This window comes from Pinus tabuliformis, chromosome 8, assembly GCF_031772625.1.
Source record: "Pinus tabuliformis cultivar Carrire ecotype Pingquan chromosome 8, CPIR1, whole genome shotgun sequence".
NCBI classification, from domain to species: Eukaryota; Viridiplantae; Streptophyta; class Pinopsida; order Pinales; family Pinaceae; genus Pinus; species Pinus tabuliformis.
This window is the reverse complement of record NC_142294.1, coordinates 819,214,579-819,224,426: the sequence shown is the minus strand read 5'-3', so window position 1 is coordinate 819,224,426 and position 9,848 is coordinate 819,214,579. Positions and strand designations below refer to the sequence as shown.

The 9,848-nt window shown below is 35.4% G+C and overlaps 1 long non-coding RNA gene and 1 other non-coding gene across 2 annotated transcripts; both read left to right on the top strand.

Annotated features, from left to right (window-relative positions):
• Window positions 1–902: 902 nt before the first annotated feature.
• On the top strand, window positions 903–1,062 carry LOC149238103 (U1 spliceosomal RNA). The gene has a single exon (XR_016246818.1). It is a non-coding gene; the product is annotated as a U1 spliceosomal RNA (small nuclear RNA).
• LOC149238102 (uncharacterized) lies at window positions 920–2,380 on the top strand. Its single transcript, XR_016245341.1, has 2 exons — window positions 920–1,369; window positions 2,150–2,380. It is a non-coding gene; the product is annotated as an uncharacterized LOC149238102 (long non-coding RNA).
• Window positions 2,381–9,848: the final 7,468 nt, after the last annotated feature.

Below are 9,848 nucleotides of genomic sequence, written 5' to 3'. Positions count from 1 at the left end.
AGACCACGTCCCCAAGCATATTGCAATACAATTTTTCCTTAGGGCTGAATAATGCCCCTTTGACTCGTGCCTCCCCCTTGTACAAGCATTTTAATCACTAGTGTTATGCACATTAACTATGGTCTACATCAATTACACCATTTGCATTAATAAACGTGGATACTTCATTCTAAGTATTAATAAATGCGGACAGTTGATTCTAAGTATTAGAATGGTGATGACCATTTCTCCAACTTGTAAACAATATGCTCATTGGATGTTAGAAAAACTTCAAATCCCCATTCCTACAATAAACCATACAATTTAAAAGCATAGGCATAGTAATTGAGACTCTCATTGCAACCATTAACTCGAGAGACCATGAACAACTTTGAAATTTTTGGTTTTATTTTCTTGATAGCCATGTAGGAATAAGCACGTCACTAGGTTTTATTGTTGAGGAGTTGTCTATAATGCGACTTTTTGGAGATTCCGGTGACGGAATCCGGCGGAAGAAATTGAGGTTAAATCTTGATTTCTTGCAGTTAAAATGGTTTTTTAACTGCATATTTGGATTCAGCACCCTCGAAAACCCCTGGGACGCTTTCATTGTGCAGAAACTAACTATCAAACTTGCGATTCCAATAAATTCTTGCCGGATTTCGACCGGAAAAACCCGCAGGAAAGGCTTTCAAAAAGTCGCGTTATAGACAACTGCTTTATTTATTGTTATCACTTCCACCATGCATTTTATTTTTATATGTATGTAAAATTTTGTTTGTAAAGTGAAAATAATAATTGTACATTAACTTTATATTAGGATAGTTGAAAGAAACAATCTGGTTGCATCCCACATGCAAACTCGTGAATGAAAAAGATAGGGAAGGGTGGGTATAAAAGGGGAAAATGGGAAAGAGGAAAACATACTTACCTGGGCGGGGTCAATCGATGATCAAGAAGGTCGATGGCCTAGGAAGACCACTTCCATTGCACTTGGGAGGGGGGTTTACCTAGCATCTCCCATTGAGGAGAGTGCACGTCATAATTTGTGGCAGCGGAGGCTCGCGTTCGCGCGGCCTCCAACCGATACAAATTAAGATAGATGATTTGCTCTATTTTTTGTTTAAATGCCTAGGTTTCCCGTCTTTACATTTAGGTCTTTACGCGATAGACAGGTTATTACTGAAGTTATTACTGATTCAGGTTATTACTGAAGTTATTACTGATTATATGTTTGCAGGTGTTATGCCTGTGTGATGATATTTACATGCGACATTACTGATTATATGTTTTGCAGGTGTTATGCTGGTGTGATGATATTTACATGCGACAGGCTTGTAAAATGACCGTATCTTGAGTTCATACCTATCATCAATATTTTCATTCTTTCGTAAGTATGTTGCATCTGAAGTCTACCATGATCCTTTCCAAATGAAGTTTCTAACTCTGTGAATCGCTGTGGCTTTGGTTGTGCAATTCATTCTTATATAAGTAAGTCTGCCATGATCTTTCCAAATGAAGTATTTAGCTCTGAAAGCAACACAAAGGTTTTATATTTCGCTCATTGACCTTTTCCGTGAATCGCTGTGGCTTTGGTTGTGCAATTCATTCTAATATAAGTATGTTGCATCTGAAGTCTACCATGATCTTTCCAAATGAAGTATTCAACTCTGTGAATCGCTGTGGCTTTGGTTGTGCAATTCATTCTTATATAAGTATGTTGCATCTGAAGTCTACCATGATCTTTCCAAATGAAGTATTTAACTCTGAAAGCAACACAAGGGTTTTATCTTTCGCTCATTGACCTTTTCCGTGAATCGCTGTGGCTTTGGTTGTGCAATTCATTCTAATGTAAGTATGTTGCATCTGAAGTCTACCATGATCTTTCCAAATGAAGTATTTAACTCTGTGAATCGCTGTGCCTTTGGTTGTGCAATTCATTCTTATATAAGTATGTTGCATCTGAAGTCTACCATGATCTTTCCAACTGAAGTATTTTATCTTTCGCTCATTGACCTTTTCCGTGAATCGCTTTGGCTTTGGTTGTGCAATAACGGTAAAAGCTCATTATTACTTTGCTATTAACTTGTAATGGGCTTCTAATGTGCTTGTATTTTCGTACTTCAAATAAAGTGACATTAACTTCTAATGTGCTTGTATTTGAAATCAGACCAATGATGGCCGTACAAAGTGATACTATGAGAGACTTTTGATTTACTACGAAAATCTGCTTGTATTAGAAATGACACCAACGATGGCTGCAATTACTGCTGGTTGACCACTGAATTTATAATGTGCTTGTTTGAAATCAGATTGTTATGATAGATTTATGGTTAACCCCTGAAATATGTTTGCATTTGAAATCAGGCTAATGATGGCTGTAGTCACTGATGGTTGACCACTGAGTTTATAATGTGCTGGTTTGAAATCAGATCGTTATGATAGATTAACGGTTGACCCCTGAAATATGTTTGTATATGAAATCAGGTCAGTGATGGCTCTAGTCACTGATGGTTTATCACTGAATTTATAATGTGCTGGTTTGAAATCACATTGTTGTAGATTTATGGTTTACCACTAAAATAGGTTTGGGAATGTGTAAGAGGAATGTCTAATTATTTGAGTTAAAAATGATTTTTGTTGGAATTTAGCGAAATGATTTTTGGTGAAATTATGTTTTTTTTTTTAATTTATTTTTCAATATTCAGTTAACAAAAACTCTTGGAGCACTCAGATTTTTCAGAATTCACTGATCAAATTCCAACAAATTCCTGCCCTATTTTAGGCCTATTTGACATAAATAAACCCTCCTAAACTTGGAACAGTTAGACTATTGCATAAGGCTGTATTTGCACTGGCATAAAACTGTGTTTGAAAACGCATCAACAATCAATGTAATCACTTGGTTTTATTTGAAATCATACCAAACCACTGAATTTACAATGTGGTTGTGTTTGAAATTATATTAATTAATCTGATTTTGACAATTAAATTATGATAAATTAAATTTATCATACACTGAGAGTTGATTACTGATTTTATAAAAAACCCACTGACTCACAATATTTTAATAAAAAATACTGAATGGGTAAGTTAAAAAGCGCGAAATCCCTTTAAAAAAGCTTATTTTTGGAAGCATTTAAACTCAACAAAAGACTATAGAACAACTGTTCTTCCTCTGAAATGTTTAATTACTATATACATAAATAAACAATGGCCATTTAGGCTCTTCTAATACAGGCTTGGATCACAATCTTCTTAATAAAAACAAAAAAAAATTCAAACAGTGAGATTTATCAGCACCCCCTGCACTTTTTGGCCAGTTGCTATGGCTAATCTCATCACCGGGTGTTAGTCATATAAGCCTGTAATAGTGGCTGGGAGCTGGGACCCTGCCTCTTTTTCCTTTGTAGCAAAAATCCCTGTACTCACAGATAGAGTTTATTTTAGAATGAACATCAACCCGAACATTTAACTCTCTACAAATGCGTGGAAAAGAAATTTTAGTGAAATGTTCGGGTTAGTGAAATACATGGGAGAGCATTATGGTCTTTATGGCCTTATGGGAGAGAAACTTTACATGGGAAAGCCTTATGGTAGAGAAACTCACTGTGGATGAGGTTGATTTGTCCAATGTTTTTAGTGGATACTCCACCTATCTTTAGAGACCAAATGAAGTAGGATAATTAGAAAATAGTGCAACTAGGTTAATATAGATGATGCTAGTGACGCAGGAGGAAAGTTAGGTTACCGAAATTTGAATAAAAAATTTGGAAAAAATAAATTATTATTGATCAAATTAAAAATTTTAATTAATAAATTACAATAAAATAGTTGGTTAGATTAACAAAATTAATAATTTACAAAAAGTAAAGAAATTATAAAACATTAAAAAAGGCTAAAAGTTGGGAGGGGGTTTTACTAACAAAAAAATATTTCTATTAAAGGAGGACTCAAGGAGGAATTAAGTCAAAAATAGACATTAGATAGAATTATTGTGTTATTACATTTGACTAAAGGAAATTGAAAAAGAATTAAGATGGAAGGTATGGGGAGAAGAAAAAATATGAGGGAAAATAGATTAGGGGATTAAAATAAATAAGACAACTAAGTACATAAGAACAAGATAAAGCCTGCTCATTCCTCCGCAATGGGAACAGACCTGGAAAACTTATACAACGGCTTTGACCGGAGCACAAATCAGAATCCGAGAAGGGACAAATGAATTAATATGGGCACATGCAAAAACTGGGAAATACTCCGCTAAGGAGGGTTATTTGGTTCTAGCAGAAAAATACAAACCTCAAGCTCTCGAGCCATGATGGCAAAATTTATGGAAGCTCAAGGTCCCCCCCCAGGACCCCACTCCTCATGTGGTCAATTCTTAAAAACAAGATCCCAATAGGGGATAACCTCCTTAAGCGCGCACAGCATGGACCTTTTTGGCACTATCTGTGTAAGTGCAATAATGAATCCCTAGATCACCTTTTTTTGGAATGCCAGGCTGCAAAGGACCTCTAGAGCTCGTCCTATTCTTTCTTAACCACCCAGAGCAGATGGCAGGGAGAGTCATTTCATGAGGCCCAGATAAATTGGTGGGCTAGTGCAACCCCACCTAAATCCAAGAATCTCCCCCTCCTTATTTGTTGGGCTCTTTGAATAGCTCGCAACAACCTCATCTTTCAGAATATTTCGCCCCACTGGCCTTCCATTTTGACCCGTATTATGCATGATTACCACATTATCCTTGAAGAGGAAGTCATTCACTAGCCCATAACCATTGTCCCTAAATCCATCAACCCCCTGCTTCCCTGGGCTTACTTTCATGGCTCTGCTCAAGAGCAGGGTTGCGGGGGAGGGGCCTTACTGTACTTATCGGACTCCTATTATTTCAAACTGCAAATGGGCATGGGAAGAGTCACAAACAACTATGCAGAACTATCCACAACCAAATTTCTCATTCAATTTGCACTGGAAAAACACTGTAGAGATCTTCAGTTATTTGGTGATTCAAAAGTTATCTGTGATTGGCTAAATAAAAAATCAACTTGTTCAACTTTTTCTCTAAGACAGATCCTAGATGAGGCACTTCGACTTATCACTTTTTTTGACTCCTTTGTATGCTATCACATTTACAAGGAACGAAATACAGCTGTCGATATCTTATCCAAAGAAGCTGCGGACAGGCCTCCCGGCATCTGGCTGATCCAGGAACAGAGGGACGAGACTCATTATCAGTACTATCACTGGCTGTACATAGATACATCAGTTTAAAGGGCTCACAAGGAGCCTGGTATATGTTTTTTTATCATAAGCTATCATCTGTAAATATTCATATATGCTTTTAAATTATTAGACACATAACTGACAGGTACTCTTTGCTAAGAGTTATTTTGATTAAAATTTGCTACACTGGAACATTTGTGCCTCCCTGCGTGGATCAAGGCATTTTTTTTGCTACTCTGGAATCTCTTTAAGTGTTGAACAGATACTCTGCCTCTTTTTACAGCATATGCAATACGCATATACAACGTGTAATTTTCTTATAATGAAAATTACAATTTTTTCCAAGGGAAAAAAAGAACAAGATAACCATAAGGATGGAAAGCAATGTTGAAAAACATCAATGGTGTAAGCGTGTGGGTGGGGGGTGAAGGAATCAATTAAGAAAATAATTAGAAAATAAAGAGGTAGAGGGTTAGAAGCAGATGATCAATGATTAAGGCTTCGAATGAAATGATTCCAAGATTGGATTGGCTTAACTTGTAGCCATCTTCTTGATTAAAATTATTTACGTGCTTTTCGATTTTGAGGGCTTCATGAATAATTCAAGTGGAATAAAAGGGAGCACAAACAAGGATTTTTGCTTGGTCAAAGCATATAAGGTGCTTAGAATTATAAGAGTGCTCAACAAGGGCATATTTTGAAAAATGGTTATGAGTAGTATTGACTATATGTTTTTTTAGTCAGGCTTCAACAAATTTACCAATTTGGCATATATAAGAATTTCCACACGGGCAAGAGATTTTTAAACCCTAGGGCCCGACAATGGATTAAATTGATCCTTAATAGATTTGAATAATTGTTTTAAAGTCTTGTAGGGTTTGAAAATATTTTTAATGTTATACTTGGCTAATATTTTAGAGGTGTGATCAGTGATAACTACTTTTATTGGTGCAAACAATTCCTTCTTTAAACTTTAATCAATAAGTAGCTATACATGAAAAAATTCAACAATTAATTCTTCAACAAGAGCAAAAAATAGAGATCACAATAGACAATAAACAAGAGACAAGAGACACTAATATTAGGCTCACAACAAGGGCAAAACCAACAAGGGGAAAGCTCAAAATTCTTTCCTTATGAGAGAGATATTATGTCCATCAAAGTTACATCAAAATGTTCTAACAAATCCATACTGCCTTTAGTGGAATATTAGCCAAAGTCTGTCAATATATCAGCTCCAAATCATTGTACTAGATTGCTCAATAAAGCCAAAATTAGGGTCTGTAATCACTGTTATTGAAGGTACAAAATAGTGATGTAGTTACCACAGATATGTTACAGAAGTGAAACCATAAATTGAGGGGGGAGGGTCAGAGGTTGCTTTGAGGGAGGGTAATGGGCTGCTTGGAACACCTTGTTGATTTGGAAGGGGGAATATCCATTGTTTTTAATGGTTTTAATTATGATTTATATCAGTTATATGTTCCTAACAAAACTAGAACCAAAAGACAACAATATTTTTGGCTCATAGGGTGGTGAACTTCTCCATTTGTTTGCATTCAAAATTCTGCATAGAATCCCGTGGAACATAGAGCCTTGATCATGTGTATGCATTGGATTAATTCCATGACCGCTATGTTAAATTCAAGTTTACTATGATATTGCGGATTTAAGGTTCATAGCAACCCACTAATCAAATAACGTGCTTACCTTAAAAAAAACATGGGAATTGTTTATTTTTTGTTCTTTTCTACATTACTATAAAGCATGTAATTTGTTAGTAAACATAGCTATTTAGACATATCTACTATCATTATCAAAAAATGAACCATACAAACCTTCAAGAAGTTTTGTTGTCACTTCAAAGGGCTCAAGAATGCTTATATAATTCTTGTCTAGGTCGCTCGAGCCTCTTTAAAAGAGGCATTTTGTCGCCAATGTTCACATTCTTTTGAGAGACCATGCATAGATGAATATAAGGTTTAATACGATTATGGAAAATGAGATGGCGTTGATGCTCATGGTTTGAACTTCACCCTATTCCAATATATCTACACTCGAATCAACCACATTGGAGACATCACTCCTTCCTCGAAACCTATATGCTTTCATCCTCCTAGAACCTCAATTTGGAGGATCTGGCCCTTTCTCCATGTCTTACACAAATTTGTAATAATAGGCAACATGAAGCCAACAACAAAGTATGGTCATTGTTTCCCCTCATATGCATGAGTGGTAAAAGTGCATTTCATGGATAACTTGCAACTTGCATGGATGTTGAGTGACTATGGTTATGCACTTCACATTTTTTTGTGTTTAGGATAGATGTTAGGGACTACATATAAACACTTCACAATTTTTTTCTTTGGGATAGTCCCTCTTGTCATGATTTTCTATGGGTTTTCTTGAGGATTGATAAGCATAATGGTCTTATCTCACGGATCAAGTGGTTGATGTTCTTGGTTGATTTTTTTGGTTTCTTAATGGTAAATATTTTTTTTGGAGATCTTTACTGTGTATGACGCTGATTTGTCCAACGTTTCGAGTGGACACTCTAGCCATCCATAAGGACCAAATGAAGCAGGATAATTAGAAAAGAGTGCAATTAGGTTAATACAAATGCGAGTGAGGCAAGGAGAATGTTAGTTTACTAAAATTTGACTAAGAATTTAGGAAAAAATAAATTATTATCCTTCAAATTAAAAATTGTAATTAATAAATTATAATAAATTAGTTGGCTAGATTAATAAAATTAATAATTTACAATAAGTAAAAAAAAAATATAAAACATTAAAAAACACAGATAATCAAAAAGATGAAAGTTGGGAAGGGGTTTACTAATAAAAAAATATTTCTATTAATTTGATAGGGAAGGAAGGCTCAAGGAGAAATTAAATCAAGAATAGATAATATATATAATGATTAAGTTATTACATTTTTTGAAAGGAAATTTTAAAAGAATTAAGAAGGAAGGTATGTGAGAAGATAAAATATGATGGAGAAAAGATTAAGGGATTAGGGGGGTTAAAATAAATAAGAAAAATAAGTACATAAGAACAAGATAACCATAAGGAAGGAAAGAAATGTTGAAAAACATCAATGTTGTAAGTGTGGGGGTGGGGGGTGAAGGAATCAATTAAGAAAATAATTAGAAAATAAAGAGGTGGAGGGTTAGGAGGGGAAGATCAATGATTAAGGCTTTGAATGAGAGGACTCGAAAATTGGCTTAACTTGTAGCCATGTTTTTTATTAAAGTTATTTGTGTGCTTTTCGACTTTGAGGGCTTCACGAATTATTCAAGTGGAATAGAAGGGAGCACATGCAATGATTTTTGCTTGGTCAAAGCATATAAGGTGCTTAGAATTATAGGAGTGCTAGTAGGTTTTATCCCCATACAAAAATTACTTGCATAAAAATTCTAAGAACAGAAAATAAACAATGCAAGAGCATAACACATAAAACACATATACACAGAGATCTTCCCCTGGATCCCAAAACCGGGACTACCAAATTGATTTTTCATTATGTTCCTTTCAATGTTACAGTACATATATATACACTTTGAAGCATCCAATACCATGGACCGAAAACCATCGCACCCAAAACCATGTACGAAAACCATGCACAAAACCATAGATAGGTTCGCCCCACCTAATATAGGGTCCAAAAAAAATTTCCCCGGGGCGTTGCCCTAGATCCCGTAGAGGGGGGCTACCTGCCCCCCTCAAACCCCCTAGACAAGGGGGGCGGCAACCCCCCTCTAACCCTTCGGTTAACTAGGGAAGCTAGTCGAAGAAAGAATATAACACAACCCAACAGTTCTTAGCAAGGGCATATTTTGAAAAATGATTATGAGCAGTATCAACTATATGTATATTTAGCTGGGCTTTTACAAATTTACAACTTTGCCCTATATAAGAATTTATGCACGAGCATGAGATTTTATAAACCCTACAGACCGACAATGGATCAAATTGATCTTTGGGAGATTAGAATAATTGTTTTAAAGTCTTGTAGGGTTTGAAAAAAGTTTTAATGTTATTATGGGCTAATATTTTAGCGATGTGATTGGTGATAACTACTTTTATTGATGCAAAAAATTCCTTCTTTATACATTAATCAAGAAGTAGTTATACATGAAAAACTTCAACCATTAATTCTTCAACAAGAACAATAAATAGAGATCACAGTAGACAATGAACAATAGACAATAAACAATAAACAAGAGACAAGAGACACTAGGATTAGGCTCACAGCCAGGGAAAAACCCACAAGGGGAAAACCCAAAATTATTTCCTTATGAGAGAGAGATTTTGTCCGTCAAAGTTACATCAAAATATTCCAACAAATCCAAACTGCCTTTAATGAAATATTAGCCAAATTCTGTCAATATATTAGCTCCAAATTCATTGAACTAGATTACTCAAATAAGGCCATAATTAGGGTCTGTAATCACTGTTATTGGAGGTCGAAATTAGTGTTGTAATTACCACAGAGGTCACAAAAGCGAAACTAGAGCTCGAGGAGGGAGGGTCAGAGTTTGATTTGAGGGAGGGTACCGGGCTGCTTGGAATGCCTTGTTGATTTGGAAGGGGGAATAGTCATTGTTCTTAAGTGCTTTAATTATGATTAGCGCCAGTTAA